Genomic DNA, 25,452 nt, shown 5'->3' with positions numbered 1-25,452 from the left:
TAACCTAACCATGAAACTATCGAGCTTAAGGCCTCGCTGCTATAGCTTCTAACACAAATAGCTTATAAGATTTATGTTGTAAGCTAATTTTATATAAATAAAAATAAATATTCGGCAGCGGAATTCTGCTCGCTCATTTCAAGGACGCTAGATTGATTACCAGGTTTGGCCGTCTGAAGCAAAATTGTGAGAGTAACTTCGGCGCCTATGTCTTCGGTACCAGAAGTCTGCTCACTCATTACACATTGTCCAATCAGTCATTGTTCAAACGGCAAAGAAGCTGTTTAAGCAGAGGCTGCGGTGATGGTTATCGTATCTCACCAACACAATCTCAGTGTTTTCGTAAACAAACCGTTGTCATGACTAATGTGACGTCACCAAATCAGCTGAATCTTTAAAATTCGCTGAGAGCCTGTTTACGGTCTGATATTTTACACACCACTGAAATTTTTCTACCATAAATACAGTATTAGGTGATTCACAAAGTATGCCACATTCTCTTAATGGTTAAATAAATGTTTAGAGGCCTTGAAACCATAACCAACTATTTCTTAACGTTTAAGAATCTTTTTCGTTACCTAGCGGAGCCCCTAAATATATTTCTAGCCCCTGAAAATTTATGACATACGAGGTGTGTTCAAAAAGTATCGCGCATTTGGTGTTTTTTCAAAAACTATTTATTTATTCATAATGTCTATTTTGTCCCCTTCATAGTAATCCCCATGGGATATTATGCACTTGTGCCAACGTTTTCTCCAATCTTCGAAGCACTTCAATTTTTTGTTTTTATCTTGTTCAGCTCCTTCTTCGTCAATCAAAGCGTATCGTCGTCCTTTCATGGGCCTCTTCAGTTTCGGGAACAAGAAACAGTCACAGGGGGGCAGATCTGGGGAATACGGTGGTTGTGGCATCATTAGTGTGTTGTTCTTGGCCAAAAAGTCGCGCACAAGGAACGATGTGTGAGCAGAGGCGTTATCGTGATGCAAGAGCCAATTTTTGTTCTTCTACAAATCCGGGCGTTTCTGGCGGATTGCTTAGCGCAAATTGCGCATAACTTGCAGGTAATATTCCTTATTGACCGTTTTACTCTGTGGCAAAAACTCATGATGCGCAACACCCCTGCAGTCGAAGAAAACGGTAAGCAAAACGCTTACATACGACCGAACTTGGCGCACTTTTTCCGGTCTTGGTTCTTGCGGCAGCTTCCATTGATATGATTGAGCTTTCGTTTCCACGTCATAAACATAAACCCACGATTCGTCACCAGTTATGACCCCCTGGAGCAAATTTGGGTCGTCGCGGACAGAGTCCAACATCTCATTAGCAATGTTCATGCGATGTTGCTTTTGGTCGAAATTGAGCAGTTTTGGTACGAATTTGCGGAGACCCGTCTCATGCCCAAATCATTGAAAAAAATCGAATGGCACGAGCCAATCGATATGTCTAGGTCCTCAGGAACTTTTCTAACGGTAATTCGTTCTTCTCGGCCTTCTGAGAACATTTTATACCACCGATCAACGTTGCTTTGGTCCAAAGTAGCTTCTCCGTATGACACAGTCAACATTCGGAATGCATCCGCGCACTTAATTTCGATTTTCACAGAAAATTTGATACAGGTTCTTTGATCCATCTTTTTGAATAGGTAAAAAACGAAGACGAGCCGAAACACGTGCAAGCAAAGCAGCTGTCAACAATTAACTGAACATTCAAAATGGCCGAACTCGTCGGCATGAGTGAGAGACATGAGTACCAACATATCGCCACAAAAATTCGAAATTCGAATATACGTAACCTTTAACACACTACGTTACTTACGACACCTTGCGAATACCGAAATGAAAAAAAAATATTTTTTATAAATTTACTTTGTGTTTACGTGTCAAAAAAACAACTTTCTTTGATTACTTTTCGCCAGGACAAATCAAAAAAATGCATTAAAAAAGTATAAAATTCATATGCACCACCCTTTATGTACCTCTTATGCTTTTGAATGTTGGGGATTGCTGTCGATTGTAATGCTGACTGACAAGATCGTGAATGCGACTGTAAACCGGATAACAAATCACAAGACACAAGCGCGCACTCATATTTACGTGTGTGTGTGTTCGTGTATGAGAAAATCTAGTTTTCTTTAATGGCAAATTCACCTGACCCAACTATGCCGATGGTGATGAGATGGCGATGACTAGACAAGAGTTTCGGTAAAAGTTTATTGGTCTGCGGAAAAACGTGCTGCTAGAACGACAGCGCAGACATTGGAAGAAAAGCTGTCAAAGCATTGAAGAAGCTGAAAAAAGCAATGAACACGCAATACATTCAAACATACATACAAACACACCTGTAAGAATATTGGGCGCCACCAAAGCCAGACAGCAAAGAATGTCAAAAATCAAATGCGGCCACATGAACGAACGAGTTTGGCCTTGAAAGAATAGATCGTGGCGCCCCTAATTTTCTTCGATTGTACCGTAAATTGACTGAAAAATGCTTTTCGGCTTTTCTCTTTTGTCTTATTTTTGTTTTTGGGCAAAAAATACTGCATTTTTCCATGTATTCACATGAATTGCCTATCAAACGAATTCGGTTGGTTATGTGGCGTCCACACACAAGCGCAAGCACACACACACTCAGACGCACACGCGACCACTTTAAGTAAGTCGACACGCTTAATGAAGCGATTTATTTATTTATTGACTTTAAATGATTTTCTCCATAATTTTTTAACACCTTACATTTTGTTCGGTGTTCGTTACTTGGACTCAACGTTTTTATTTACACTGTAGTTTTTTTTTTAATTTTTTTATTGCAAAGTTGTACAATGTTTTCTTGTGCTCATATTTGATTTTTTTTCACACATTCTTTTACTCTTCTTCTTTTGCTTATCCCTTCATTTACATTTTAATTGCAATGCACTCCATTTCGAATACTAATGAAAATTGATTTCATTCCAGTCACATATGATTTTCTGAAATTAAATAAGCGCCTGGGAATGACCTGTAGGATAGTATAGAAAAAAAATTAATCAAACAAAACAACAACAACAGTGTTGCTATTCAAGTAGCGACTACTTGACATGTAAAGTTATAAGTGTTCAGATGTAATAACATTAAGTGTTAGCAAATATAATTAAAGCACCTTCGTTGTCTTCAGCGGCGCTGGCATACATGCATATACAGGGTCTCCTAAGTTCGAGTTTCTTTTTCTATTTTTTTTACATGCTATCCTTTTAGGAAACGTCTCTTTTCACACATGTTAATATACAAAACTGAAAAGATTTTCTCCGAACTAAAGGAGAGCCTCATCACCCTTTTACCGAAAAAGGGGAAACTAGCAAAGCTGGAAAGGCATCACACGCCGCCTTACCTCTTCTTCATCGACTTCCAAAAAGCGTTTAATACTGTTAACCACGAAGCTATTTCGAGATCATTCTTTTGTAAAGGTGTACCTGATAAAATCATCAATTTGGTAAAAGAACTGTACACAGACGCCAGCTGTCCAGTTAGGCATGAAAACTTCCTAAGCAGCGGTATCCTGATTCACACGAATAAGGCATTGATCTTCAAATCCGAAAGGAATCGATGAAGGCGGTATAGAGGCGCAAGTTAAACGGAGTCTGGGGAAACGAAGAAAACACTGGTCACTGTCAGTGTGTACCGCTCCGTCTGAGGAACGAAGAAAGCACTGGCCACTGTCAGATGGACACCCAGACACCAGATGTCTAAGAAGGCTCTACAAGCATATCACTAAAACTTGAACCTATCCTAGGGGACAATTCTGCATCGGTTCAACTATGGATTGACGACTTCATGAGGTTTACCCATAGAAGATGTTGGTCTGAGTTGGGATCTTGCAGAATAGCTAAGTGCTTTATGAACGAACTAAACAGGAAATTAGCGATCTTTCTCCTAAAACTTACTAGGAAGAGAGTACTGGAAGGTGTAATCGCAGAGCACAACGCCTGTGATCAACATATGGCTACCATGGAAATCATTGGTGACCCAATATGTCTATCCTGTCTAGAGAATGAGGACACTGCAAGGCATTTTCTCTGTAACTCTCCGGCGTTTTCTAGAATCAGACGTAGGCTGTTGGGGTGCGATGCACGAAATACGGATAAAGTTCATACTCTTCCGGATCTTTTAAGATTTATCAATGAATCCAAAAGATTCGCGGAAGAGTGACGTCAAATTAATTTTTCTGTCTCTTTGTGCTTTCCACTAAATCTATCCGAGTGTAGTACAACGGTCTTCCCGACTGTGCTTGGATTTGTCCCACCCCCACAAATCTAATCTAATTTAATCTAATCTATTGTAAGGCGAGGATGTGTGCTGCCTCCGCTCTTGTTTAACCTAATCTTGGACCTAACTACGCGACAAACTTCCGCTGAGAGAAGAGTTTCCTGGAGTTTGGATGACAGTCTTGAAGATCTCGACTATGCAAACGATATTTTTCTGTTCGCGCACAACCCCACGCATATGCAAAGTTGGAGACGGTAGCTCTAAAAATTAACATCGCTAAAACGAAGATGATGTGCATTAACACCAAAGGAGCCCAACCTTTGCAAATACACGGTAAGAATAGCGAAGAAGTATAAGAATATTATTAGCTCGGGAGTGTCACCAATACAGACGGTTGCTCGGCAGCTGATATACCAGGACCGTGCGCAGACCCTCTGATTAAGGGGGCGGGGGGGCTGGGGGAGGACCAACTTTTGTTGCAGTCTGATATAACTTTGCTTGTGTTTATAAATTTATGACACAGTATCATTGATTGGTGATAAGGATAAATAATAATCAAAAAAAGATTGAAATTAATTTATTATAATATGCTTTATAATAACTCATCAATGTTCTTATGCTTTATTCGTATATAATTTGTTTTCTCTGTACATCTAATCGATCTATGTCATTAGCTATTATCAGATTTCATAGAAGTAGTTGAACATATACTATATATTTATTACTATTTGAGTGCCTATTGCTTTCTTTTTTTCATATCGATTCATGACAAAAAATTGTTTAAAACTTCGGCTGAACCCTGCAAACAGAAGTGCATACGTATTATGATTGCAGGCATTGCTTAGATGGGAGTATAGTTAATTCTAATAAATTTCGCTCATAAAAAGAGTATAAGCCCCATAGGGGGTCTTGGGGAGTTTTAGTTTTCTTAACTCAAAGTTTTCTGTGGTAGGAGGTGAGGAGTTTTTAAAGTACCTGACATTATAATTCTGAATACATTTTTATTTTTTTACATTGCATGATTATCCACCTTTTTGTATTAATAGGAAGTGGTCTCGATTTTACCCTTTGCTTGCTTACTTTGTCATCTGCTTTATCCAGTACTACATCTAGATTGATCTTTTTAGTCTAGGCGGTGATGAAGTTACTCTTCCTTTCGAACCATTTACTTATCTATCAAAAGCATTCACCCCACTTCCTAGGTCGTGGTGCTTGCACGAGTTAGTGGTCGTAGTCTTTGTTAACTCTGTAGGTCTCAGTGCAATTTTGAGGTCTTCCAAGTCTTACTTTTGTATAGGATAGTTGCAAAAACCATCAAAAACTGACTTTATTTTAGAAAATATTTATATGTTAATATTTTTACTAAAATACATACATACACATATATACCACACTGTAGTTCCGCATTTCTGATGGCAATTCAAAGACTGCAAACTTGTTGCTACTCTTACTTTCGCTTTGGCTGTGTCTTCTTCATTCTGCTGTGTTTGTAGTGCTCCTACAACAAATTTACTTCATTCGGTGGCGAATAATTTGCTTTTGGTTGTTGCTGTTGTTGCAGTTATTACTATTGCCTTTATAAGCAATTTACAACTTAAGGTGCAATGACTTTGTGCCATCACCGTCTCCCGGCCAACCTCTTTCCGCATAGTTCGCTTGTAATAAATTTATAGCACTTAATTAGATATGTAGACTGGCGGCGTCGCTGTGTGTTTGTTGTAGGCGAATTGAATTTGTATGCAAACACATAACTGCTAAATAATTTCAATTTATATTACATGCACAATAATATTGAAAAAGTATATGAAAAAATGTGGCAAATGTGCATATTAGGGGGGGCTAATAAAATAAAAAAAAATATTTAATGTTATTCTCTACATTTATTCTATGGCGAAAAAAGGTCCATCTGAGCAATTTCATGCCAAGTGACCCAAGTATTTTGGACATTGTCGTACATTCTTCTGAAAATTGCTTTATTTGTAGGCCTGAGTATAAATTGAGAAAAGTTAATAATTATGATTCGAAAATTTTGGTTCTTTTTAATATTTTGATAATTATTTTTATTTGTAGTTTTTTTAATAAAAACTACTGTAAAAAATTCTTCTTTTAAAAATATTAATCGTATAGAGTTTATTATTTGTAATTCTTTGAATAAAATATCTTTATACGAGTAAACAATTTTTCTTAGAAAAGCATTTTTTTTTTATTTTTTTTTAATATTTTTATAAATTTTTTTTGTAGCGTTTTTAATAAAAAATACTTATTTTTGAAAATAAAAATTCAGTTCCGTTTAGTATTTTTATAAATTCTCGCTATTTATAGTTTTTTTTTTAATAAAATATACCAAAAAAAGTTGGTTTTCAGAAATAAAATATCGGTTCTTTTTATTGTTTTTATAAATATTAAAGTTATTTTTAATTCAAATATATTTCAATGAAATTATTTTTTGGAAATATAAAATATTTCGATCCTTTTCAATATTTTTATAAATTTTTAATTTCAGTCTATTTAATAAAATATAATTATGAAAAATTCGTTTTTGAGAAAGAAAATATGTTGGCTCTTTTTAATATTTTTATACAGTTTTTTATTTGTAGATTTTAATAAAATATACTTAAAAGATTATTTTATGTAAAGGAATATTTCGCTTTTTTTGATATTTTTATAATTTTTTTATGTGTAGTTTTTTAATAAAATATACTCATCAAATATTTTTGTTTTAATATTTCAGTTCTTTTCAATAGTTTTATAATTTTTTTATTTGTGTTTCTTATATTAATAAAATATAATTATGAAAAATTTGTTCCTAAAAAAAAATTTTCGGTTCAAAAGAACCGAAATTTTTAATTTATTTTCTTTGTAAATTTTTTAAATGAATAAAATATACTTAAAAAAATTATTTTATGCAAAGAAATATTTCGTTTTTGTTTCTGTAATTTTTTCAAAGAAATATACTTATAAAAAATTTTCTTTTGGGAAAACCATATTTTTGTTCTTTTTAATATTTTTTTAAATTGTTTTATTTGTGGTTTTTTAATAAAATATATTTAAAAAAAATTTTTTTTTGAAAAAAATCGTTTTTGTATATATTTTTATATTTTTGAACAGTGTTGTTTAAAAAAGTGTTTTGTAGAAAAATAATATTTAGATTCTTTTTAATATTTTTATAAATGTTTTTATTTGTAGTTTTTAATAAAGTTTACTTAAGAAAACCTTTTTTGAAAAAAATAATGTATTTCCTTGTTAAACATTTTTGGGAAAAAATTATATTGTGTCACTCGTGCAAAAGATCCTTCAAAATAATTTTCTTATTTTTTTATCAATATCAGAGTATATACATATATGCTCAGTAATCCCCACCTTTTCGAGTTTTATTAAATTAACTTTTAGATAATAAGGAAAAAAACATATCTCTGCATATATTATCGCTCCTAGTCGGAGCATAGGGCGAAACTAAATATCCTCAACTATTTCTGCCAGCCGCTAAATGTATAATTTCATTTCAGCTGATGGTGGTAGAGCTCTTATTTAGGATTGTGCGCATCCAAGTTTGTCGTGGGCGTCTACTGCATCGGCTTCCTTGTGACTTCCATTGAAAAGCCATTTAAAAACATTTTTGTATTCTCTAGTTATATTCAAATACGTGCCATAAATTTGGTATGAAATATTTATTTATATATTATTTACGGCGGCCGCCGTAGTCGAATGGGTTGGTGCGTGATTACCATTCGGAATTTACAGAGAGAACGTTGGTTCGAATCTCGGTGAAACCAAAATTAATAAAAACCTTTTTCTAATAGCGGTCGCCCCTCGGCAGGCAATGGCAAGCCTCCGAGTGTATTTCTGCCATAAAAAAGCTCCTCATAAAAATATCTGCCGTTTGGAGTCGGCTTGAAACTGTAGGTCCCTCCATTTGTCGAACAACATCAAGACGCACACCACAAATAGGAGGAGGAGCTCGTCAAACACCCAAAAAGGGTGTACGCGCCAATTATATATGTATATATATATATATATTTATTAGGGCGGGTCGATTTAAAAATCGCACATTACGCTATACGAGCTAAGGGCGACCACTTGCGCGATATCATATTCAAAAAGTTATGTAAACGAATCTCCTTGAACTAAATTAAATGTTTTTCACAATGAAACACAAAAAAATGTTTCTTTTTCCATATTTTTTTAATAATCACATGGGTCAGTTTAAGATGGCCAACCCTGTATATATTATTTAATTTCCTCTTCTTATTTCTCTTCACAAATGTTTCAAAAATTAAACCTTTCGCTTTATTAAAAAAAAACAAAAACATAACTAGTTTTTTGGACCACCCTAGTGTACATATATTCTTTATACAAGTAGATATGCCCGTTGCTAAGTACTGAATGCTTGTAAATGGAATAATAAAAGCAATCTGTGACGGTATACACTTCAGTTGTTATCATTCTTTTGATCAATAACTTCGATGGATGAATTAAGTTGCTTGTAACAAAAGATTTCATGAACGCTAAGTTTGCAAAATCTAAATTTATTGTAGGATGCCTCAGAAGTTCGGAATTTTACATACATTTTTATATATGGATTCCAAAGTGCTAATATGTGTTTTGTCCAAAAGGTCCTTAAAATATTCGAAAACTTCACTGAGGTGAGAAATGCTAAAAAATGTTAAACTTGCTAAACTTTGGTGTTATTTATGGGCGGGAAAGGGACATCACAATTTTGTATATATTTAATCCTCTAATCAGTAAGATCATCTACAGACGGTCTTAGCTTATTGCGCTCCAATTCTATATTAGAATTTATTCCCTTTAAAACACTACTTTCCTTGACAGGAACGAAGTACGATCTTGCCGGTTTACATTAAAAAAATATTGTCTTGATTCTATAATTTTTACAGGGTAACCTGTTAGAGGGTTAAAGAAGACCATAATTTTTTCGTGAATGGCATTAAAGTTTTATATTTTTATCATCAAGAAGTTCACGAACGGACATTTTAATGATAACTTGCTACCGACACTTTGAGTCAGTGGTCGCAAGCTCAGGCTGCTTATGTGTGATTATTAAGTAAATTCAAGTCAACATTCCACGTTGATCAAAAAGTTCCCGGACATTTTAGGGTAACAGATTTTAGGTATGTTTTTTAATAGGTTGCCACATCTGTGATTAACATTCCTTGAATAAATCTACCTCTGTACGTGTTTTCGATTCTTATAGTTTTTAAAAATGAATTTGAACCTGCAGCAATGAGTTTGCATTGAATTTTGTGTTGCCGTTTACGAGTGGCATGAACGCTTCATAAGAGATTGTGAGCCCATCGAGTTGCCAGCGAAAGAAAAGTTAAGTTAATTAACCATCAGAGAGTTGGCAGAGAACTTGAATATATGAATCCGTTCAGGGCATTGCACTTAATGATTTGGGCTTGAACCGTGTTGCTGCGAATGGACCTGAATTTTTTGCGAAAAAGGGGACTCGTGGATATCGCCAAAGACATGATTTCCAAGGCTGAATCCAACCCAAGAATCATCAAACGAGTCATTACTGGAGACCAGACGTGTGCTTATGAGTATGACGCGCAATCCAGACATCAGGCGAGAAAATGGTGTGCTCCGAATGAACCAAAACCAAAGGGACCATGTTCATACCTCTTATGGCTTATAAAAAATGATTTGTGGGAAAATAACTCGCGGATTTCGGACCATAATAATGATCGAGTCAAAAAACCACTATGGGGAATGCGTTTTGACAGCCAAAAGGAGATAATGAAAAAGCGAAGGCGGCTCTGATGGTTATACCGAAATTAGAGTTCCCGATATGTTTCGAGAGTTAAATCAAACGCTGCCATAAGTGCGTCTCTTTTGAGGAATAAGCTTGTATTTTGAGTTTTTTGACTATATTCTGGAACTTTTTGCTTAATGTGATATTCACCATTTAATTTTCCAATGCTGTGCTACAACTCCTCTCTTGAAGCACTAAAAAGTACCTACTAAAAGTTCAAAATGAGCGAAATCGGTCGATTCCACACCGTTTACACGAATTGTGGCGAATTTTGTTTAATGGGTTAGCCCACTGTAGTGGCATAATAAGAAACATAATTTGAATATTTTTTAAGTCGGACAATGAAACAATTAAAATTTCGAAAAAGGTCCTTTATTGTTCATGACATAAGCCGTATGCATAATTTTTTTTTTCAAGTTACGGTCTGTGTCAGAAAAAAAATATATGTTTCAAATTTTTTTACATGAAAGTATATACAAAACTACGAGTCGCAATTACTCAATAGCTGTGCAGTCTCCATCGTTGTCGAGTATAGCCTGGCATCTTCTTCATGCTTTGAACCAGCTTTTCTGAGTAACTCGTCGACAAACAGGACTAAATTTAACGAACTTGACGCACGAGTTCCTTTAAATCATGGACTGGCCTTCCGGCAAGATGCGTTTTCATAATTTCCCATACATTTTCAATGGGGTTGGTGTCGAGGGCCTGGGAAGGCCAGTCCAATACTGTGATGCCATTTTCTTATTTTCTTGTTTCTCAATGTGTTTTTCTGAGAGCAGTGGTCTTGACGATATGGGACGGTAGGATAAGTTCGGCCCCTTCAGTCGTCGTTCGATGGAGTTGATACTCACATCTATTCTCTTTCTAGTAGGAATTTTGCGTGCTTGGCGTATCCGCCTAAAAAGTTGGACGATCACTTTATTATGATTTTTTGTCGTCACTCGCTTCAAGCCGCGCTCGGAAAAGTCATCAACATTTTTGTACACCTTATATCGCTGATTCCACATCACAACAAACTTTTTTTGAATTTTTGATCACTTTTGCAGCCCCGGCATAAGATAATTTCGGCCCTTTCGAATGCGTGCATAAAAATACCGCCTCAAAACGCTTCGCGTACTTCCCACTTTTTTTTGGTTCTGTTTACGGGAAAGTTTCGAACGACACTAACCTGAGTTAGCACTGGCGTCGTAGCCCTTGAATGGGACTATTATGCAGCAAAATGCAGAACGAAATATATCTTCAAGTTACAAAAAAAAAACCGGTTATTTTCTTCTGATACAGACTGTAATACAAAAGTAAGTAGGAGGGTGGGCATGGAAGTCGTAATCCGCTAAGGAGTGTGTAACAACTCACCTGCCGAAGCAACTAACCCTTAAAATTGATGGGGCTTAAGTTGTATATCTATACATTACTGCTAAAGTAGATGATATATAATAAAATTTCGGTTGATTTATAAATTTTGGAACTTTAGCAAGTAGGAGGGTACAATAGTGAGCTTAGAAGTGTTTGGCGTAAGCCTGCATGGAACCGCTACTGGTACAGATCTTGGTGGTGGTAGCAAATAATCGAATGAGACCTTGGAGGACTGGAGTGGAGATGGGTTTCGTGTGAACAGAGGTTGATCACGAGTTAGTTGGTCCTAAATTCAAGGCGAAAGCTGAAAATTTTGCTAGAATCTGAATTAAATGTTTAGGAGCTGTACAATATGATAGGTTAGAATGTCTCTTGGAGTTAGAGCTTCAGAGCTTACTAAGATTCCCAAAAAAGGCAGGCTTACAAGAAGCTTACTACAATTAAGGGTGAAACTCCATCTGGTAACACTAAGGACCAACAGGTCCTGGGCTCTCAGCCAGCCAGGTCAACCAAACCTAACCTAATACAAAAGTGAAAGTAAAGTTGGGTGCACAGATATTTTTCGACGAAGTTTGTATTAAAAGGACGGACCAACTGCAGAAACATTTTTATTTTTCAGTACACAGACAAGGGCGAGAATGATATAATACAAGATTTGGCCATCCGAAGTAAAGTTGTGATAGTAGTTTTGGCTGTTATGTCGGCAGTTATGACAGCACAATTCTGCCCACTTCTTTCACATGTTTTCTCAACGCAAAGAGTCGTTGTTCTGACGGCAATGAAGCTGCAAAAGCAGAGGCTGCGTTACTTTTTCGTATATCACAAACGCAGTATTAGATTTTGCCGACCTCTGTTGTAAACAAACCGTTGTCCTTTATTACGTCAGCAAATCACACAAGGACTAAGGCCGCAATTAGTGGTCCCGCACCATAACACCACCCCCATAACCGTAGCCGTATGCAAATATTGAATTTTGATTTTTCGCCATAACCATAAGCATCTGAATACAAGTAATAAAAAATTAACATGGCAAAAGTCTGCCGCGAGCAGTTCTGAATGGTGTTTCTAAATGCAAGGAATTCAGACCGTCTCCCGATCGCGCGGCCATTTTGAGCTCATCAATCGGCGTCATGTAAAAACTCATAAGCCAACAATAATATCATTAATCAAAATTCCAGAGGAAATATAGTTTCATTGAAACACCCTTTACATATTAAAATTATTGCCATACTCAATTACAGACCACTAAAAATATTCAGCAAATAAAAAAGGGGTTTTTAAAATCTATAAAAACCGTAAATAACAATCAGAAAATTACGATGTATGTACATAAATATGTGTATGTGCTTATATATACAAATGAATGTGGCAATAATATTTCCGCTATAAAAAATATATTTCAATTGCAATCAGTGGATGTCGCGTGCCAGTCATTGGTGGCATCGCCATGGTGCTTCAACTGCATACTGTTTTTTTTTCATAAAAAATACAGCGGCATGCAGTGACATATATATGTTTATATGCATATCTACATACATATATGCACATCTACATATATACATGTATGTATAAGTATATGCACATAGTTGTAGTTGCTCAAATAGAAAGCAACTGAAATCAACTCTTGATCGCAACTCAATCCTCTGTATTATTATTTCTTTTAATTAAGAGTTGGTGATCTCTTGCATTATTGGCATTCCGTTGGGCCGGCGACGATTGACTCAGCAAATTAGCAACTATTTATGGACGCTCTTGTGATTAAGGAGCTTCTACACTGGCACTATATTTTTTGACGAAATTGTTGTTGCAACTAATTGTTGCGCTCTTTATTTGTACCTCAATTTCAACTTGTACAACTAATAAATTAAGGCGTTGAACTTCAATTTTTGTTACATATTAATAGTAATCAGTAAAATGGATCTACTATAATTAACGTAGCTCTGTCAAAAACTTGTATATCTTTGACCTTTGCCTTTCAGCCACGATCAGTGGTATCCGCCAATGATGAGCCATAAGTAGAAAAAAAGAAATACGAGTATATTTCCATTCTCACGTACTTTAAAGCTGAGCCTCTCCAGATCGATTATTTTTTGTTTTTTTTTTTCGAACTCCATTTATTCCATACAAGCTGTCATAACAATAACAATAAGTACTATTTTTACCTACAATTTAAAGAAGAATAGCTTTGAGTAAGAATTCCCAGTGGAATGCGTTACATAATAATGAACATCATACAACATATACACATATTATACAATTTTACAACTTTTGCATTTACGTACTATAATATATATTACGTTTTAAATCTTTGCATTAAATCGTTGGGCTGACATTTTTTTAATCTTGAGGAGTAGCTTATCTTGGAGAGGTTATTTGCTCGGTTATTCGGATGAGTGGCAAGTCGGTTGTTGTATCTCTGGCTGAGGTTGTTTATTTCTTCGAAAACTGTCGTAACTTTTAGGTCACGGTGCAATATCTCGTTTCGTACAAACCATGGCGCATTGGCACACATGCGGAGCACCTTTGACTGAAATCTTTGCATGATTTCTAGATTTGATTTTGCAGCTGAGCCCCATAATTGAACTCCATACGTCCATATCGGTTTCAGAATAGATTTGTAATTAATATAGATAAGCACCTTATTGTCTAGTGTAAGTGCTGAATTGTAGCCGATTAACCAGTGTAGTGATCGCAATTTCAGTCCAAGTTGTTTTCGCTTTAAAAATATATGTGATCTCCAAGTAAGACGCCGGTCTAATAGAATACCTAAATATTTTGCATTATCTGTTTGTGGTATTGGAACGCTGTTAAGAGATAGGGCAGGACATGAGCCATTTCGAAGAGTGAAAGTTCTCTGCGCCGATTTGCTTTCGTTAGCTTTTATGCGCCATTTATTCATCCAGTCGCTAACACTGTTAACACTGTTAAGGTTTTCTTGTAGATAGATTATGTTTGGAGAAAGATAGAAATATTAGAAAAGTAAGTTAAAGCGATCTTAAGTATAGAAGCTATAATATTTCTTTTAAATTAGTAAGCGGCCTTTGCCGCATTGGTAATCCCAAATATGACTGCTCTGAAGCTTCAAACCTTTTCAGCCGATGAAATACTGAAGAATGATTAAAGACCTTTGAAATCGAACAAATAGTAATTATTAAGTCCATATTAATAGGTCCATTTCTGTCCTGATCGTTCTAATACATTTTATGTATGCCCCTGATTTGTACACACACACACACATATACCTACACATGCACTCATACGAGTATACTTAGGAAAGCTGAAACTAAAATAAGCAATAGCTTCTGCTCAGCAGCAGTTAGTAGGCCCCCAGCCACGAATCACTATTTGTCTTCGCTTCTGAATTTTTGTATTCGCGGCGGGGTTTGCTTGTATGCATTTTTTATGGCAAAGCAAGTGCAAAGTATTTACATGTACAGTAAGGTGCAGAAATTTATAAATTTAGAAAATTAAAATTAAAAAAATTGCAAAATTTTACTGCCGAGTCATAGACGTCAGCTTTCTCTAAAATATGTAAAATATCTGCATAGAATATTTGTGGTTAGTTCGGGTTTCAAGTCTGAGTACAAAAACGTATTCCATAGTCCATGCAAGCAATATTAAACTAGTTATATTAAACGAAGCAGTAACAAATTGAAGCATCTAAGAGCCATTTTCACATTGGCGCGTTAACTTAAGGCTTACTGCTCCAAATTAAACAGAATACAAATTTAACAGTTTCGTCCTTGAACGAGAATTTCGCTCTAATACAGGGTAGGCCATTTAAAGCGGGCCCATTTGTTTCTGAAAAAAAACATTGAAAAAAACATTTTTTTTTGTGTTGATATGAAAAATCATTTATTTTGATTCAAGGAGATTTGTTCCAGCTAGTTTTTGAAAATGATATCCTTCAAATGTTTGCCTCTGGCCTTGATGGCCAAATGTGTCCTTTTTTCGGCGTTTTCCATCGTTTTGGCCAATATTTCGGCCGGTATGGCGGCGATTTCGCGTCGGATATTGTTTTTAAGTTGAGTTAGAGTCCTTGGCTTGTTGATGTATACCTTGGATTTCAGATAACCCCACAAATAAAAGTCCGGTGGCGTCAAATCTGGTGATCTCGGTGGCCACGGAAAATCACCATTTTTCGAAATCAACCTTCCAGGGAACAATGGCTTCAAAAAATCGATTAATTTTTGTGCCATTTGAATTTTGTACGGAAACATTTTCAAATCGATGCGAATTATGCGCCTGAGTGTTGTCCTGGCGATGCCTAATTCCTGAGAACGACGATAACTCGATGTTCGCGGAGCCTCCTCAACACTGGCTCGTACAGCCTCGATATTTTCAGCAGAACGTCGTGTTCGTTGTCTGGATGCGTGGCTGGTATTGCTGAGACTACCGTGGTTAATAAATTTTGCGTATAAACGCTGTAAAGTGCTTTTGGATGGCGCACTTTTAACTTTATTTTTTTTTTTTAACGCACGTTGAGTTTTCACAATTGAGAAGTTATTTTGGATGTAAAGCTGAATTATTTCAGCGCGTTCTTTTGGAGTGTACTGCTCCATGGTAAAAATTGTCTTGGACTGACGCTTCCAACGCGCTATGTCCTTAGTCGATCTGACGTTCCTGTCAAAAGTTATAGGGTTGCCAGATGGGCCCGCTTTAAATGGCCTACCCTGTATCTATTTGGAAGTAATACAATACAAAAGCATGGTGCGAAGAAGAGTTGTAGTACCGAAACGAATAAAAAGAGCAGGAACGAGAGGAATAAAGACAAAACTCATAATTTCGTGTGCTTTAAATAAAACAAGTCACTTGAATTTTCAATACCAATGAAATGAATGGTGCAATTTTCCTTTTCATTTGAAGGTTAAATCATTACTGAAAAATCAAGATTTATTAAAAGGTTAACAAAAAGGTGACAAAATTGTTGTTGCAACTAATTGTTGCGCTCTTTATTTGTACCTCAATTTCAACTTGTACAACTAATAACTTAAGGCGTTGAACTTCAATTTTTGTAAAATGATAATAGTAAAATGATTACCATTCGGAATTCACAGAAAGAACGTTGGTTCGAATATCGGTGAAACACCAAAATTAAGAAAAACATTTTTCTAATAGCGATCGCCCCTCGGCAGGCAATGGCAAGCTTCCGAGTGTATTTCTGCCATGAAAAAGCTCCTCATAAAAATATCTGCCGTTCGGAGTCGGCTTGAAACTGTAGGTGCCTCCATTTGTGGAAAAACATCAAGACGCACACCACAAATAGGAGGAGGATCTCGGCCAAATACCCAAAAAGGGTGTACGCGCCAATTATATATATACAGGGCCCCCCATCTATCGTTACGGATTTGAACTAGGTATTATTTGAAGAATGGTAACACTTAGCTGTCTTCTGATTTGATAGAAAATTAGTTTTATTCTTCCGCTAAACGAAAATGGTTGTGTATACGCTCAAAGAACGCTGGAAAATATTGCGACATTACTTTGAAAATCGTGGTAATGTTGCAGAATATGTACGAAAATTACGTACGGCAATGGGAAGAAGAAAAGCACCGAATGAAGCATATGTGAGTTACTTTGCGAAAAAAGTAAGTGAAACTGGGTTGCTTATTGACAAACCAACGCGTGACCGACCAAAAACCGTGCGTACACCCGAAAATATTGCTGCTGTGGCCGAGAGTGTTCGGGAATTACCAGGAACATCAGTTCACCGCCGTTCTCAATAATTGGACATTTCGGAGACATCATCGAATTTTGCGTAAAGACCTTGGTATGACGCCGTACAAAGTCCAATTGGTTCGGCAGCTGAAACAAACCGACCACCCAATGCGTTTTCGCTTCGCTTCATGAGCTTGGGGTCAACTTGAAGAAGATTAAGACTTTTACCGACAAATCATCTTTTCGGATGAAGCTCATTTCCATCTCGGCGGGAATGTTAACAAGCAAAATTACCGCATTTGAGGCTCATAAAACCCGCACGCACTCGAAGAAAAGCCGATGCATTCACAACGAGTCACTGTATGGTGCGGATTTTGGTCGAGAGACATCATTGGTCCATTTTTCTTCGAAAATGAGCGAGGAGTGGCCGTTACCGTCAATGGAGAGCGTTACCGGGCGATGTTGAACAAATTTTTGTTCCGAGAAATTGAAGAGGAGGATATTGGTGGCATTTGGTTCCAACAAGATGGCGCTACTTGCCACAAAGCGAATGCTACGATCAATCTTTTGCGCACTGTCTTCGAAGATCGCATTATCAGCCGAAATTCTGATATCGTTTGGCCGCCTCGGAGCTGCGCTTTGACGCCGTTGGATTATTATCTTTGGGGTGCCGTCAAAGACCAGTGTTATGCCAACAAACCAGCAACAATTGATGCACTGAAGACCAACATACGCGATGTCATAGCTTAAATACAGCCGCATACAATCGAAAATGTGTTGAAAAATTGGAGCGATCGTATGGGATGGTGCATGGCTAGCCGAGGCAGCCATATGAATGAAGTTGTGTTCCATCATTAACCGGAAGGATTGTACTTCAAAATAAAAAAAACAGTTTGGAAAAATATTGAGTAGTTTCCTTTTTATAGCTTTTTTAATTCCGTAAAGTTTTATGGCGGACCCTGTATATAATTGAGGAAGTCGCGGAAATATGTCCTATCATCAAAAAAAATATACTAGTTAGCGCACTCGCATCTTGATATCTATGCCACTGTTCTGCTATTCAATAAGTGGTACTTTGGACTAAGTCTAAATTGAAATGTTAAGTCCCAAACAAAAATCACATCTGACGAGTTCCTCATAATGCCTATCTTATAAGGTGCTGAAGCTTGAAAGATGAGGAGGTCCATAAAGTGTTCAAGAGAACGATTCCGCGGAGTATTTAGAGATGTATATAGTATATAAAATAAATGGCGCGTAAGCCCTTAGTGGATATTTATCCAAGCTCCAAATGCGGCTTGGTGTCCTTCCACATATGGAGGGATATACAGTTTTATGCCGCCTCAGAGCGTCAGTTTTTTTTATTAGGAATCGAGGCAGAAATATGCTTGGAGGTTTGTTATTGTCTACTAAGGGGCGACCGCTATTAAAAAAAAACTTTTTATCATTTGGTGTGTATTGACTACAATGCGTATCGAATGCAGACTCTACCTAATGCTAGTCAAATCCATATCCATTCTCTCACGAAGGTCGTCTCATTAGCGAGCGCAACATCGGGGCAGCTTCACTAGCTAGTACATGTCTTACGAGTGGACATATGTATATGCTCGAGCCCGTTTTTGGGCAAACTAAAAAAATTTAGAAAATGAAATATTTTAGCTTTTTTGAAGAAAAAGTGACTTTTAAGAAAAATATATATGTATGTCTAAATGTCGACTTGGCATAACGAAACTTTCAACACATTTTTTAATTCAAAAATATATAAAAGAAGATTTAGTAGTGAAGATAATAAGCTTTGATTCATAACAAATATTCCATTAGTTTTGGTTTTTCAACTACGCTGGCTAATCAATCATAAGAAATCATAAGAATTAAAAGCCGAGAAAATGGGAAATAACTATATGCATGACTAACCTATAAATGCAGTAATTCTTACAGACTATGAAAAACAGATTAATGCTAAATAATTCAATCAAAAATAAATTAAACTTATATAATTTATTTCTGAATGAAAGAAAATGTCACATTTCTTATAATTTACAGAGAAAGAATATTAGAGAATTCAGTTAAAGAATTATTTTCAATCTGGTACTTTGTGTAAGAAAAATGAAGGCTAATATAATATAATGTGAAAGCGAATTAAATTCTCTCAGAGCTCTAGAAATCGGAGTATTGGAAGATGCATGCAAAGTATAACGGACAAAGACTTTCTGGTCACGTTCAAACCTACTAATATGACAAGCATAGTATGGCCTCCAAATAAAGACGGCTTATTCCCGCTTCGAACGCACCAGAGAGGTATATAACAGCTTTAGATCCTCACTTCTGTATAAAACGAAATATATTGAATAAAACACTTAACAACTTTCAATTTTTAAAAGGGAGAGGAAAAATTTCTGTTTTTAGGGGAAAACAATCGCTGCACAAATATTTTTTTCAATATATGTAAATACAAATACATTTTTAGTTTTTCTCTCCACAATCTACCAATCTCCCAATCTCCCAGCGGAACTGCGAAAAAGATTTTAGCTACGGGGCTGGTTTGCTCAAAGGCTTCTAGTTACTGTTGACGCCTACGAAACTCAGCGCGTCTTAGATCATTATGAATAAGTGTTACATCCTTTCCAGTTATCAGCTGATTTCAGCATAAAATCTACAATATTTTCTCCGTTTAAGATTGTAAAGGTTTCGGGAGCATAACTCTGTGCAGATGGTGCAGTTTTATGAACTGTTATAACCAAATCTATGGAGATATTTTCAAAATACACCGTACCTTGAAAGAAATTGTTAAGGTGATAGTTTGTTCCTTTGTAGTTCTTTTCTTACCACGCCGTAAGAATGGGACGTCCATGATGCGCCCATCTTCCATTAGGTGATTTGTTCCACAGATCTTGCCAGTGGGCAATCGCACGATGCCTTTCATCTACTGCAATTTCTTTACGCCCTGCTCTACCGTCGTGTTCGGGTAGTCTTTCGAGGGCGGTTCAATAAGTATCCGTGTTTGATGAAAGAAGGCGTTCCTGAGGGAAGTTGATGTTAGCATCGTGTGCTGCCTTCTCTCAAATCACGGCGAAATAAATTTTAGACTGATTGATAGGTTAGTTTGGATTTGGCACCTATTCGAGTAAGACAGATGTGTTTTGTGATTTTTGCTAAGATGGAAAAAGAGCAGTATCGTTTGGTAATATGCTTTTTGTTTTTGAATGGGGAAAAATGCGAGGAAATAAAAGCACAGATGGATGCTGTCTATGGGGACACTTCGCCATATATGGTTAGATATTGGTTCAGCAAATTTAAACGTGGGCGAACATCCGTTTTTGACGAGGAGCGACCAGGACGCCCGGCAGACGTGGTTGCCGAGGAAATCATTCAAAAAGTCCACGACAGGATTCACGGTAATTGACGTACGAAAGCGCGTGAGGTAACAAAACTCATAGGTGTGTCAACCGGAATGGCAATTAATATTTCACTTGATAAGTTGGCGATGAAAAAATTGTCGGCCCGTTGGGGGGCCGCGATTGCTCACAAGCAACAATAAGCGGATGCGATTGTTAACTTCGAAGGAGTGTTTGGAGCAATTTAAGCAAGATCCTAAGGAATTTTTGCGTCGAGTATTCATCGTTGATGAAACGTGGATTCAATATTACACATCAGAAACTAAGTGAAAATCAAAACATTGTATTTCTCTCGGTTAATCTGCTCCAATGAAGGGGAAGACAGTTCCAACTTCCGGAAAGGTCATGGCTCACGCAAAAAGTGAAGGGACACATACATACATACGTATGTAGTGATTACGAGAGCAACAATAGTGGTTTTTGTTAATGTAGTTTCAAGAAGCAGATGTATGTAGTTTATGTAATTATAATTAACATATAATTGTGTTATAATTATATAACATATTCCTATACTTTTTGAATTAAAATATATGCGGCAGCGCCATTCAATGATAGTTTTTAATTAAAACATTATAAATCGAAATTTGTGTGATATCCACATCCCAATACTTAAATCAACTGTTCTATTTCTTACCATTTTAGACTTCTCTGTAAGGTGGCAACACCGTAGGCAACTAATTTCAATTAAAGCTTTGCTTATTCGTTTGAATACACTTATTTTTGACCCGTTCCTAATATTTAATTAAATTTTATTATTATTTGATATATATTCTTTCAAATTAGATGGCAACTCCAAATATTATTGATTTCATATAAATATGCATATGTAAATTTCAATTAAACAAGTTTTGTAATAGATTATTTAATTTTTCAAAAAAAAACAGGTGGCAACACCAGCTAAAAAATTATTTTTTATTAAAGCTTATGATTAACTATCATCTAATATCCATATTTCAGTATTCAAACTAATGATAATGATGAGACGCTTCTGTTTTTAAAATAAATTTCATGTGGTAACACCAGGTAAAAAAATATTTCTTATTAAAGTTTATTATTAACTACCATCTAATACCTATATGTATATTAGTATTGAAATTAAATGTACCATACGTTTCTATTTTTAAAATAAATTTCATGTGGCAACATCAGCTAAAAATATTTTTATTGCAATTTATTTGAAATCCCTTTATTTGAGATCTTTAATTTAATATTTGAGTGAAATTTGTGGTAAGTAGCTATTTTTGCAAAAAAATTTAAATGGCAGCGCTATTAAAAATTGCTTTCGGAATAGAGTTTTCTTACAAACTTTTGCCTTTACACCATTGTTGTAATATTGACGTCAATTTTTTAAATTAATTTTTTTTTAATACAAACAAGAGGCATAACTCAGCTGAAATGGGTGCTACACAGAAGCCATTTACAACCCATAGGTCTCCTAACTGTCTAGTTTCTTTTGAGTGCTGTTCTTTTGAAGAAATTTTCTACGTTTTTGTATACTTATATATGTATAGATGTCACTGTAAATAAAACGGAATATTCATAAATATTTGGCCCCTTTATGTTGTTAACTGGGTACGTCCTTTGGATTAAAGCATAAACGAAATTTCGTTGGAAAAAAGTTGCTTAAATTATGCACAATACTGTATATGCACAAGCATATATAGATTGGAGTTACATTGCAACAAATTGTTGCATGTTTGCAGATTGTAAATTTGCTTATTGGCAAATGCCACAATCGATTTATCTGCGCGCAGGTCTAAGCAGAATTCGAAATTCCACTGTCTGGCCAACACAAAGGCATGCATTATATTCACATGCACATTCACATATATATATCGTAGGTATGCATAGATTTATTCATGTGTATGTGTGTATTAAAATCGAAATTACAATGGCGCGTGCCTGTATTTGTTCTAATGGTTTATGTGCAACACACAGGCGACGCATTTGTTCGATTCTCGGTACTTCCGTTGACGCTGCAAAAATGCTTGTCTCGTACAAAAGGTGAAAAGTTGTTGGCATTTTCACTTAAGTATCTACAATCTGAAATAAATCCTTGGAAAAAAAGAGCCATTGAAGAGAAACGAAAGAGCAGCAACTTCTACTTTGCTGCTGCTGTTATTAAGCTACTTGGGAATGTCTTTGTGTTTGTGTGGGTACGCTGGTGCGATTGCATGCAAATAAGCATAGCTGTGTGGGTATGATAACTAATTTATTGTCACTCATTCTTGCCACATGTGTAATGCGGCAAACGCCCTCGCTTGTTTTCAATTTCATTTTCATTTTCATTGGGCTATACGCACACCCATGCACACACACATACTTACGAGATGCATAAGCACACATACAAGAGCGCAAATTTATGGGTATGCAACACAATCTGTTGCATGATTCATCGCAATTGTACGACCATGAAATGTTGCATATAAATAAGTACGTGCATTGTAAATATGTATGTGTGTGCGTACCAAAATGTATTTATACACACATACAGCTTGGTATGCTTGTTGCATGCAGCTATTTGCTACAGATGTTTGCGATATTCGATTGCGTATATTTACATACATAAATAGGTACATGTCGATGCTTGTGCTTTATGAAATGCTTAATATGCTTATGTATGTACGAGCTTGCATGCGATCGTGCGCTCTCCCAGCGCGCCTCCCGTGTGCGATTTATGGGGCTATGCTGAGCAGTTGGAAATGCTGATGTTGATCTGTGATGCAGATATTTACGTTCACGTTCATGGGTGGGTGAACTCTACAAATCGCCAACGCAACAGTGGGTTGGGAGTTCAATTTTTATTTTACAAAAACAAAAAAAAAAACAACAACAGAGAGGTATACCTATATTTTGAAATTATTTCAATTTAATCCGGATGCATATGAATGCTGGATTTTATTTTTTATAAGAGCATGAACTTCTAGTTTGCCTTTCTGTCCAGTTCTTAGAATTTGTATAAATAAATAAATTGATTCCCTATGCCAAATAACGTACCTATTTTTAGGAGAGTTTTAGCTCTACTAACTGCCATCATTTCTAGCCAAAAAGCATACAACTACTACAACACGAACTGCAACTAGAAGACCAGCTGTATGGACAAAGTTGGTTATTCAGTCTAAGCTTTAATTTTTCTGTAAAATTTTTCCACCAATATCTTTTTTAAAAGCTGCTGTCAGGAAATTTCTTTTCTTTTAAAATAAAAAAGACATGATTTTTTTGCAAAAAAAAAAAAAAAAATAAAAGTATATTTTATACTAAAGAATAAAAAAAGTTTCAAATATTAGAAAACACCGAAAATATTTCACTTTAAAAATTCAGTACTAAAATTTTGAACGTTAAGGAAATGTGGAAATTTTTAATTTTTTGCAAAATTTTTACAGTTTACTTCTTATCAATCCTGCAAATAAATCATATTTTCTGAAAAGTTGTTAAAACAAAGTTTTTCCCAAAAATTTTAAACAAAAAGATAATATAAAAAAACCAATTTCAAAAATTTCCTAAAAAAATCCTGAAAAAATTATAAATGTTAAAAAGAGGCGGAAATATTTCACTTAATAAGCAAACATTTTCAACATTAAATAAATCTCAAAAAAAAATAAAAATTTTTTTAAACATTTTCTGATTCTACTCAATCCTATAAATAAATCAATTAGAAAAAAATACAAAAAAATTTTTCCCAAAAATTTTGAAAAAAAATTAAGATAAAAAAAAATTGAAAAAGTAGAAATTTTTTTTCGAAAGTTTTTCAGATTGCTTGTGAGTATACTCAATCCTACAAGTAAAAACATTTTTAGAAAAATTACATAAAAATTGTTACCGAAAATTTTCATTAAAAAATCTTTTTTTTAATGTAAGAAGTAAAAAAATAAGAACACAAGAGATTGAAATGTACGAAAATACCGAGTCTTACCTTTAAAAATCAACATATACAGCATTGAAAAAATCTGGAAAATATACATTTTTTTCAAAAATGTTTCAGCTTATTTCTCATTATACCCAATTCTACAAATAAATCAGTCTTTAAAAATATTGCAAAAGAAATGTTTACAAAGGTTATGACAAAAACAAAAATTATTTAAACAAAATTTCGAAAAATATATTGTATAATACCCTAAAAAAATATTAAAAGTTAAAAAAATCGCAGATATCCTACAAATAAATAAACTTCTAGAAAAATTACAAAAATGCTTTACCCAAAAATTTTGAGCAAAATATATAAAATAAAAAAAAAAAAAATTTCAACAAGCATATTTTATACTAAAAAATAAGAAAAATAATGTTTCGAATTTAGAATACCAAAATTTTCCACATTGAATAAAACTAAAAATTATAAAATATTTTTTAATTTTTCCAGTCTATTTCTGAACAATTTAATCATGATTAATTTTCAAAAAATTCCAAAAAAAATTTTTCGCAAAAGTTTTAAACAAAAAAAAATTAAAAATTAAATTTCAAAAAAATATGTTTTTTAATGTTTAAATTTTAAAAAGAAACGTAGATATTTCACTTCAAAACCAACATTTTCAACAAATTAAAAAAAATTTCAAAAAACAAAGTTTCAAATATTGGAAAGCACCGCAGATATTTCAATTGAAAAATTTTCAGCATAGAATAAATCTCAAAAAATTTTAATTTTTGTTAATATTTTTCCAGTTTGTTAGTGTGAGTATAATCAGAAAGTCACACTTACAAATGAATCAATTTTCAAAAAAAATCCAAATAAAGGTTTTTTCCAAAATTTTTGAAAATAAAAACATATTAAAAAACAAAAATTAAAAAGTGTATTTTATGACAAGAAGTAAGAAAACAAAGTTTCAAATGTCTGAAAACACCACAGATATTTCACCTTAGGAATTCAATACCAAAATTTTCAAAATTGGTCTCTCATTCAACATCCGACAGTAATAGATTTTAGTCGAATATGAGGTTCATCGATAAAGCAAAGGCCCGTATATCGAGGATATTTAAGCGGCTGCCGCACTTTCTCTAATATATAAATTTAAAAACACTTTGAATGTTGTGTTTCAACCTAAAA

General features: G+C 34.9%; 1 long non-coding RNA gene across 1 annotated transcript in view; it reads left to right on the top strand.

The window, feature by feature from the left end:
* Nucleotides 1–25,452, top strand: part of LOC129239182 (uncharacterized) — a 77,933-nt gene that overhangs the window by 9,088 nt on the left and 43,393 nt on the right. The window lies entirely within an intron of this gene.

This window comes from Anastrepha obliqua, chromosome 2, assembly GCF_027943255.1.
Source record: "Anastrepha obliqua isolate idAnaObli1 chromosome 2, idAnaObli1_1.0, whole genome shotgun sequence".
In the NCBI taxonomy this organism is placed as follows: domain Eukaryota; kingdom Metazoa; phylum Arthropoda; class Insecta; order Diptera; family Tephritidae; genus Anastrepha; species Anastrepha obliqua.
This window is presented reverse-complemented; position numbering and strand designations above follow the sequence as displayed.